This window comes from Mytilus galloprovincialis, chromosome 2 (genome assembly GCF_965363235.1).
Source record: "Mytilus galloprovincialis chromosome 2, xbMytGall1.hap1.1, whole genome shotgun sequence".
Lineage (NCBI taxonomy): Eukaryota > Metazoa > Mollusca > Bivalvia > Mytilida > Mytilidae > Mytilus > Mytilus galloprovincialis.
Window position 1 is genome coordinate 14171531 of NC_134839.1, and position 11358 is coordinate 14182888.

The following is an 11358-nucleotide window of genomic DNA, read 5'->3' on the forward strand; positions in this document are numbered from 1 at the left end:
ATGATGCTCGAGGACAAAATATTTGACAAACCAAAGCTTAATAAGACGATGAAGGGCTATTAACTATTAAGTTATCAACGACTTAACATTATTTGCCAATCAATTTTTTGGCAGAACACGCAATGTTAATAGAAAAAAAACCATTAGTTTCCTTAGAAAAAGTTTGAAAATATGATTGAGTATTGTATTTAACATTAAGACATAAACTTGTACGAGACACCTCCATAAAACCAAAACTAAAACTGAAATACAAAAACTACACACGAATCAAGTTTGTTGTCGTACCGCCTGACAAAGCAGTAACAAAGATTACACCAATATGGATGCAATTAATGGATAAAAGCAGTACTTTTTCGCTGCGTGATATTTATCTCCGTTTTAGAGATAATGTACAGTGTTTAATTGTTTCAGGAATTTACCCCTTTTTAGGATGAAGCATGAAAAAGCATGATATTCAATTACATTAAAAGACGTCATAATGTACATTTATAAAAAGTAAAAACACAAAAATACTGAACTCCGAGGAAAATTCAAACCGGAAGTCCTTAAAAATGGCAAAATCAAAAGCTCAAACACAGCAAATGAATTGATAGCAACTGTTTTTTTTTATGTAAAAAATGGCGGATTAAACCTGGTTTTATAGCTAGTTAAACCTCTCACTCGTATGACAGTTACATACAATGCCATCATAATGACATCAATGTGAAAACAAAACAAACATTATAGGTAAAATTTCACAAATAGGGGGTACAGCGTTCAACACTGTGTGATAATCTTAATCACTACAAAAACAAACAAGGGGGTACAGCGTTCAACACTGTGTGATAATCTTAATCACTACAAAAACAAACAAGGGGGTACAGCGTTCAACACTGTGTGATAATCTTAATCACTACAAAAACAAATAGGGGGTACAGCGTTCAACACTGTGTGATAATCTTAATCACTACAAAAACAAACAAGAATGTAACAAAGGAGCACAAAAAGTATATAGACAAAGCACATAAGCAAAAATGAAAGACAAGAATACAAACATTTCCAATCGTTTGTTTGACATTTTTAACGATTCATAAAAAACTTTAGACGACATTTTCTTGCTAGATAATCAAATATTGAAATTGTCTGTTTTGTGGAAGGAAATTACCATAAAAAGTATTGGTTTAATAGTGATTTTACGAGAATATCCATTTAATTAGTTAAATAACAGTTAGCCTTTCAATACAATCATATAGTTTTCCGACATAAAACTAACTGTTTTCTGTTCAATAAACTGACCATTAAGTTACTATTTAATCACATATAATATAAAGCTTCCAATCTCGTAAGACATTCTGAATAAATTGTATATATTTCTTATTTCATTACCAATTATATGTAACATTCACATTTATAACGAATTGGGAGTTGTTTTCTAATATAAGTATTTTAATAAGTAACAGATTCGCTATATTGAACTCAAAATCTTTGCTTACAAATTATCAAAATTTCAGCTGCTCACAGTTTAAGGACAAAAATCTAACCATTTACTTTTGTGTTGCTAAGAAAAATGTACTTATTATATATCAATCAACGAAACGACTCGAAAACAATGATATATTCCTACATGAAATGGGCATAATAAGTTATAAAGGTACTGTTTATATACATTGTAGTATAAACAATGAATAACCTACCAAATACTATTCCAATTTAAATATATAGTGGAATAAAATATGTGCATGTTGTGGCTAGGCAATGGGCGCACATCGTCTGCAAAAAAATCATCACTGTCGTTCGAATCAAAATCTTTTGCGTACTAAATTATAATCCTGGTACCTTTGATAACTATCTACACAACTGGGTCGATGCCACTGCTGGTGGACGTTTCGTCCCCGAGGGTATCAGCAGCCCTGTAGTCAACACTTCGGTGTTGACATGAATATCAATAATGTGGTCATTTTTATAAATTTCCTGTTTACAAAACTTTGAATTTTTCGAAAAACTAAGGATTTTTTTTTATCCCAGGCATAGATTACCTTAGCCGTATTTGGCACAACTTTTTGGAATTTTGGATCCTCAATGCTCTTCAAGTACAGTACTTGTTTGGCTAAATATTTTGATATGAGCGTCACTGATGAGTCTTATGTAGACGAAACGCGCGTCTGGCGTACTAAATTATAATTCTGGTACCTTTGATAACTATTTAAAGGCCAAATAAAGTCAAAGTTACAAAGAATTGCAGATCCAAATTCAGAAGATTAAGCTAACTAAAGTTTAGTTAAGGTAATTTATTCTTTATTATGCATTTTTTATTTGTGTTTATATATATATGAAGACGTGGTATATAAAGGCAACAGTAATATACCGCTGTTAAAAAAAAAATAAATCCATGGACAAAAACAAAATCGGGGTAACAAACTAAAACTGAGGGAAACGCATTAAATATAAGAGGAGAACAACGATACAACATTAAAATGTAACACACACAGAAACGGACTAAACATTAGACAAAATCCTATGAGAATAACAAATATAACATCAAAACCAAATACATGAATTTGGGATAGATAAGTACCGTGACACGTCTTATAGTAATGTGAATTCACACTCAATAATAAGAGAAAACAAACGACACAACGGAAACACAACATTAAAATGTAACACACACAGAAACGAACTATAATATAACAATGGCCATATTCCTGACTTGGTACAGGACTTTTTTTAAAGGAAAAAATGGTGGGTTGAACCTGGTTTTGTGGCATTGCAAACCTCCCTCTTTTATGACCATGTGAAATATATTACTTAAAATGACAACACAACATTACAGGACTACAATATGAGTAAAAAGGAGAACATAATTGACAAAGAAGCACACGAATAATAGCTAACAAAAGGCAACAAGTTTAAAATTTTAATACGCCAGAAGTGCATTTTGTCCACACAAGACTTACTAGTGACGCCCAGATACAAAAGTTTGAAAGCTGAAACAAGTACAAAAATGAACAGCAAAAGATCAAAAAACTGTGCCAAAAACGGCCAGGGTTTTCTGTTAGGTACCAGAACATCCCTATTATTTAGAATAATTTATACTTTTGCAAACAGTAAATTTTATAAAATGACTATACAAAAGATGTACATGATAAAACTGAAAGATTAACTAATTACAGGAAATAACCGAAATACATTTCATAACCCGACAAAATGCAACACAAAAAATAGACACATCCGAATAAGTTAAAACCTCAACGCCAAGTGACGTCATATATGAAATTGTAAAAAATGACAAAACAATGACGACACATTTGAATTTGTAAATCAGATCATCAAAAAATGAAAAATGACGTCACATTTGAATGAATAAGATAGAATTAGGATTGATTTAAGATTATGAGTGCCAATGAGACAAATCTCCAGTAATAATTTATAAAAGTAAACCCTTATAGGTCAACACGGAGTGTTGGCTCACACAGAACAGCCAGCTATTTCTCAGATTTTTTTGTCAATATTAAGGAATTCCATGCGACTGTAATACAATAGACAGGTTAAGCTAGCTATGAAACCAGGTTTTATCCACCATTTTATACATAAGTAAATGCCTATAACAAGTCAAGAATATGAAAGTTGTTTTTCATTCGTTTGATGTGTTTTGCAATTTATTTTTTCCATTTGATAAAAAAAAAACAAACTGCGTTTTCGATTTTCCTAAGCGTTTGTTTTTTTAAATTTATTATTATTTTTTTTTACACTACCACTTTATTTCAAAAAGATAGTCTTACATGCATTACGCCAGTAATGATTTCACTATCATACAACAATCCTGTAATTAAGGAAATGAGGTCTTCCATCTACACTTCAACTTTAACTAGGATTTCAACTTTAAGATATCAATTCTCTAGTTAATAAGCAACTGCATGTGGACAATAAGTCTAGTTTCGATCATTATAATCTTAAAGCGCAAGTGTTGACATCATCCTAGCAAAGATAAACTAAAACAACAGCAACCTTAAGAATTTAACAGTAGTGTGGTGTATCTATTTTGATGCCATGTGAACAAAATGGTACGAAATAGTAATGATGTATTTTTGATAACAAATACTATCACAAGTAGAGAATCTTGGCTCTACATACGCTACATCTAATTACGAAAATGTATTTATGTGTTAAGGTAGGAAGATTAGGGATTATGCTTGTTTTTTTTGTTTTGTTTTGACGTATTCGATTAATAGGTTGTTATTTGATTAATGTGCAGTGGCATACATACTGGCATGCATGTTCAGGAAGAGAACAAATTAACAATAGATACAAAAGGTTTGTCCTGTGATAAAGATTCGGTTGGAAAGATGGGCGAGAAATTTAGAATGACAATTGAAAATGAGGATATATTGGTCCATGCATAGATAAATGCATGAGTAGAACATTGAAAGTTAAGGGGAATATTTGAAGGAATTAAAAAAAAAATATATATTCACTTTCACATAGAATGTTTACTGTAATATCGATATCAAAAGACAAACACATATTAGATATGAATAATCTTTATGAATATCAGACAGTAAAATTTTAAGAGATATGTGCAAATATTGAAATTGTAAGTCAATTAAATGGCTAGGTTAATATGCATAAACAAATAATAAAATAATAGATAACGAAAATCAAATTAATATCCAAATGAATTTTATACTGTATATTTTTACGAGTATGGAAAATTCAAAAATTCAAATATAAAAAGTAAAATTGCGTCCCTGAACGAATTTGAATCATATTGTCTTTACAATTATGGCAGCTAAATCTTGGTATGTGCATTGATCTTTTCATGCATCTCATATCATATAAAAAAGAAGATGTGGTATGATTGCAAATAAGACAACTCTCCACAAGAGACCAAAATGACACAGAAATAAACAACTTTTAAAAATCTATCTTTGCCAATGTAATTATTGCATATGGTTTGTTTTTTAATTCTCTGTATACTTTTGACAAACATCCCCGCAAGGTAACCTAATGATGGAAGAATTTGAATAAACTTAGTTGTGAGAAAAAAAACCCAAAAACAATAACAAATCTCGTTTCGTGTGTCGTCAGTGACTTACCGTGCTTCGGGGTCTTTTAAATTAAGAGAACTACAACTTCGAATGTTTTATTGTTTTACAAGAGAATGGTGCATAGGTTATAATTACGTTTTTTTCTATTATATAAGTAAAAAGTGGTTTTATCATTAAATTGCTATAGAACGTAATACGATCTTTGATGAACACAGTGTGGTATAAACTTATGACGTACGTTTACAATTTTTGATTAGAAACGATATTATGCTCAACACAATTAGTATCTTACCTATAATTCTTCTTGCTTAAAATAAATTCTTAACTGCGAGTATGCAGTGCTTCCTTGAAAAAATATTGGCAAATGTTACAAACAGTCATTATTTTTGTTCATAGTGAAATAGTAGGCGTGTATAAACAATCGCAATAATTTAAAATATACCCTATGAGGGTCTGTGTGGGAGTCCTTTAATTCTGTATTTTTAAAAAAAAAATTTCAAATAAACTTACTTTTGCTCATTATTCCCAATTTATTTACTTTTGCTCATTATTCCCAATTTATTTATATCTTAGAACCCCATTTTCGATTCTTCATTTTTTGGCCTATCTTTATATATATATATTTTTTTAATTTGTTTCACTTTATTTTGTCCGTTTTGTCCATAATTCACTTTTCTGTTAATATGTTAACCCCATCCATATCCTCATATAGAAAAAAAGAACACTAATTAACAGGTTATCATTTTGCAAAATGTTGCAAGATTCAAGTACGAATGTAAGGTTTTGACAGCTGATTTATGTATTGGTGTTAAGGTAGTGATTTCAGTATAACGAATAATATTTTTTGGTGAACACTTGCATGCCGATGTGTAATTATAGGTTTCGAAGCGTAGTATTGTGGAATGATTATTCTTATTGTTTTATCAATCAAACTGCGGTGGTTCAATATCAAGAGAAGAACCCAAAATGAATCACCACACCAGCATTGTCATGTATTGCTCAATGTGTAAGCTCTAATTAAAACCGAGACATGGCACTTTAGGTAATAATTCAACTTTTACAATTGGACTGTTATTACAGACCATCGTACAGACCACTATTTGAGTGTAGAGATACTTGATAAAAAAAAATATCTACTGTTATAAATATGGACAACAAAACTCAAAAGAACTCAAAACTTGTTATGCGTTTTAACGTTATTCCAAGAATGCTCGGAATAAGAATGTGTTTCTCTGTAACAAGGAACTAACATATGAAAATGAGGAAATGTGGTATGATTGCCAAATAGACAACTATCCACTAAAATTGAAATAAAGTGGATGTAACTTAAGCAATTATAGACAATTGTACGGCCTTCAACAATGAGAAACCACATAATATAAAAGGCACCGACATGAGAAAAATATGAAACAATTCATCTGAGAAAACTAATTGCCTAATTTATAACAAAACAGTTTACGAAGAACAAATATGACAGACATGAACCAACGACAACCACGTACTAAACTACAACATGCTTATTGTGCATACCGATGATAATGATTGCATTTAGCATATATGTTTTAAAAGACAAATAATAAAAAAAAAACTCAGTACTTTCAAAATTATAATGCTTTGGTAATAAGAAAAGATAGCCAAGTAGGAATATCAAATCATATTGAAGGGTCTATTTATATCCAACTCATAAATGAACACTCTCATGTTTTGAGTTAAAAGCATTTATAGCTGTTTTTGTCTTTTTCATGGAATGCATTGCAATTGATAGAAAAAAATCTAGTAAAACAGGGACCCACCCCTGTCACTTTAATAAAATTGTATACCATTGTAAATATAACTGATTAAAACGTTTTTGTCTTTGAACTATGATGCCATTAATTCGTTACTATTAAAATGCATGGTTCTGGGTTTAATTTCTAACACAATAATATACAAAGAACGTTGGGTCATGTTCAATTGTATGAATTATATAAAATAGAAGATGTGGTATGATTGCCAATCAGACAACTCCCAACAAGAGAATAAAAGATATGGTCGTTTACATCATATACAATTATACTGCATTTTGAAAATCTAAAATCCATAGAAGAAATTGAAAAAGAAAACGGACATAAACACCAATTATTGTGATTTAATGGGGTAAATTTTCCCCATTAAACAAGCCTTTTATTCCTGTTCTTTAAAGATAATTTTAATCACGCAGTTACTTTTTAACATTTTTTTTCTTCATATTTATATCATATGTTTGCATTGGCTTATTGTTAAATAAATTGCAAAGTAAAAAAAATGAACCAACGCAAACATTATTTGCTTAAGGACATCATTGAATACAAATAAAATATTAAATGAAACAGCACATATTTTTGACATTTAAAGTATCGTCTGGAATGATAAGATATTTAAAAGAAAGAGAAAGACACAAAGTCGACAGAATGTAAAAAACAGCAAGTGTAAGAATATAATGAACTATATAGGAAAAAATAATTAGTTGTATAGATGAGTATATAATAAAAACTGACTTACCAATGTTGAATAGTCGACATTTTGTTAAGAATATCAATCCGTCAATAAAATCTTTCTTCACTCTTAATCACATCATTGTTAAGGAATCTACTGTACGATTGACGATACAATGTAAGTACGCCAGCTACCATCAAATAGAACCGCAATTAATACCATCAAATAGAACCACAATTAATGCCTTCGGTTTTCTCGGTGTGTTTCTTCAATTAGGCAAGATCAATAAAGAAGTAAGAAGTGCATCAAAAGAGGGTCAACGGATTTCATAGGGTACCCAATGGGATTTTGACAATTTAACTTTGCGTCCTAAGAAATATCTTTAGTTTGGGGTAAATTATTAATTACCATTCACATCAATTTATAGAAATACTATAATTAGTGTTACACAATTTTTTAAAGACAAATTATCGTTATCGGAAACCGCATTGAATATTTCTGAAAACTCTTATTTTTGCTATTGATTTCATAGCTTATACAGATTCTAAAGAATAATGTTTGATTAAGTAAAAAAATACTTTAGCATTGCATAAATAAGTAAATATTTACAATTAAAAACAGTGTTGACTGTTTATTTGAAATTTGTATGTATCCCAGTTGGTATGAAATTCCCGAGCTTACATTTACAATCATGGTTTGCTTGATATAAGGCGCTGCTTACAAGGAAGCTAACAAACTAAGAGTTCCAAGTGGTAAAGTGGTGAAGGTAAAATCCCTGTCGACGAACCAAGATGGCCGACATGGCTAAAAATAGTACATAGAGGTGAAATGACTTCGAAAATTTAAAGGCCGCTATATCACGAGTTGACAACGAGTAAACAACCTAAAAAAGCATTGATTTGGAAGCTACATCTAACCAAAATTTTGTGAAACATCGCTTGGTGACTATTTTTTTAAAAATAGAAATAAAAAAATACTACTATTAAATTCAAGTCCAGTACCAATAGACTCTTATCAAACTTATTTGTATACCACATCTTCTTTTTTTAAATTAACAAGAGAAAAGACAGAAAAAATATCAATCAAAAGAATAATCAACACTGATTAGCCGAAAAAGACCAAGACTCCGATGCAATGGCCAAAAAAAGACCAAGACGACTCCGATGCAATAGCCATAAAAGACCAAGACGCGTCCGATGCAATGACCCAAAAAGACCAAGACAACTCCGATGCAATGGCCAAAAAAGACCAAGACGACTCCGATGCAATGGCCAAAAAAAGACCAAGACGACTCCGATGCAATGGCCATAATAGACCAAGTCGACTCCGATGCAATGGCCAAAAAAGATCAAGAAGACTCCGATGCAATGGCCAAAAAAGACCAAGACGACTCCGATGCAATTGCCAAAAAAGATCAAGACGATTCCGATGCAATGGCCAAAAACGACCAAGACGACTCCGATGCAATGGCCAAAAAAGACCAAGACGACTCCGATGCAATGGCCAAAAAAGACCAAGACGACCTCGATGCAATGACCATAAAAGACCAAGACGACTCCGATGCAATGGCCAAAAAAGATCAAGACGACTCCGATGCAATGGCCAAAAAAGACCAAGACGACTCCGATACAATGGCCAAAAAAAGACCAAGACGACTCCGATGCAATGGCCATAAAAGACCAAGACGACTCCGATGCAATGGCCAAAAAGATCAAGACGACTCCGATGCAATGGCCAAAAAGATCAAGACGACTCCGATGCAATGGCCAAAAAAGACAAAGACGACTCCGATGCAATGGCCATAAAAGACCAAGATGCGTCCGATGCAATGACCAAAAAAAACCAAGACGACTCCAATGCAATGGCCAAAAAGATCAAGACGACTCCGATGCAATGGCCAAAAAGATCAAGACGACTCCGATGCAATGGCCAAAAAAGACCAAGACGACTCCGATGCAATGGCCAAAAAAGACCAAGACGACTCCGATGCAATGGCCAAAAAAAGACCAAGACGCGTCCGATGCAATGGCCAAAAAAGACCAAGACGCGTCCGATGCAATGGCCAAAAAAGACCAAGACGACTCCGATGCAATGGCCAAAAAATATCAAGACGACTCCGATGCAATGGCCAAAAAAGACCAAGACGACTCCAATGCAATGGCAAAAAAAGACCAAGACGACTCCGATGCAATGGCCAAAAAAAGACCAAGACGACTCCGATGCAATAGCCATGAAAGACCAAGACGCGTCCGATGCAATGACCAAAAAAGACCAAGACAACTCCGATGCAATGGCCAAAAAAGACCAAGACGACTCCGATGCAATGGCCAAAAAAGACCAAGACGACTCCGATGCAATGGCCATAATAGACAAAGTCGACTCCGATGCAATGGCCAAAAAAGATCAAGACGACTCCGATGCAATGGCCAAAAAAGACCAAGACGACTCCGATGCAATTGCCAAAAAAGATCAAGACGACTCCGATGCAATGGCCAAAAACGACCAAGACGACTCCGATGCAATGGCCAAAAAAGACCAAGACGACTCCGATGCAATGGCCAAAAAAGACCAAGACGACCTCGATGCAATGACCATAAAAGATCAAGACGACTCCGATGCAATGGCCAAAAAAGATCAAGACGACTCCGATGCAATGGCCAAAAAAGACCAAGACGACTCCGATACAATGGCCAAAAAAAGACCAAGACGACTCCGATGCAATGGCCATAAAAGACCAAGACGACTCCGCTGCAATGGCCAAAAAGATCAAGACGACTCCGATGCAATGGCCAAAAAGATCAAGACGACTTCGATGCAATGGCCAAAAAAGACCAAGACGACTCCGATGCAATGGCCATAAAAGACCAAGATGCGTCCGATGCAATGACCAGAAAAAAACCAAGACGACTCCAATGCAATGGCCAAAAAGATCAAGACGACTCCGATGCAATGGCCAAAAAGATCAAGACGACTCCGATGCAATGGCCAAAAAAGACCAAGACGACTCCGATGCAATGGCCAAAAAAGACCAAGACGACTCCGATGCAATGGCAAAAAAAAGACCAAGACGCGTCCGATGCAATGGCCAAAAAAGACCAAGACGACTCCGATGCAATGGCCAAAAAATATCAAGACGACTCCGATGCAATGGCCAAAAAAGACCAAGACGACTCCAATGCAATGGCAAAAAAAGACCAAGACGACTCCGATGCAATGGCCAAAAAAAGACCAAGACGACTCCGATGCAATGGCCAAAAAAGAAAAACTATGAAACAATGTTTGTTCAATTTACACAAAGCCCAACATCGAAAAATAAAGACTTAGCAACATGAACCCCATTCAAAACCAGTAGTGATCTCAAGTATTCCGGAAAGATAAGCAGATACTGCTCCATATGTGGCACCTTTCGTGAAGATAGAATTTTCGAAAAGGCATGCTAACTACATCAAAATAATATCAGATAAAAATGTGTGTTCATCACCAGCCCAGTAGTCAATACTTCAGTGTTGACATGAATATCAATAATGTGGTCATTTTTGTAAATTTCCTGTTTACAAAACTTTGAATTTATCGAAAAACTACGGATTTTCTTATCCCAGGCAGAGACTACCTTAGCCGTATTTGGCACCATTTTTTTTGAATTTATGATCCTTAATGCTTTTCAACTTTGTACTTGTTTGGTTTTATAGATATTTTGATACGAACGTCACTGCTGAGTCTTATGTAGACGAAACGCGTGTCTGGCGTACTAAATTATAATCCTGGTACCTTTGATAACTATTTGCTTTTGTGTAATTATTGATTTATTGATTTGACATCCTCTTAAGCACTGCGGCGGTAACGTTTTTCGTGGAGAACGCCTGATTGCCCAGAGAGAACC

General features: G+C 33.7%; 1 protein-coding gene across 1 annotated transcript in view; it reads right to left on the minus strand.

Moving 5' to 3' along the window:
• Nucleotides 1-7745, minus strand: part of LOC143062960 (acetylcholinesterase-like) — a 32252-nt gene extending 24507 nt beyond the window's left edge. Inside the window, exon 1 of the mRNA XM_076234828.1 lies at nt 7545-7745. The gene's annotated coding sequence lies outside the window, so the exon portion shown is untranslated. The remainder of the gene's footprint in view (nt 1-7544) is intronic.
• Between the last annotated feature and the right edge of the window lie 3613 nt (nt 7746-11358).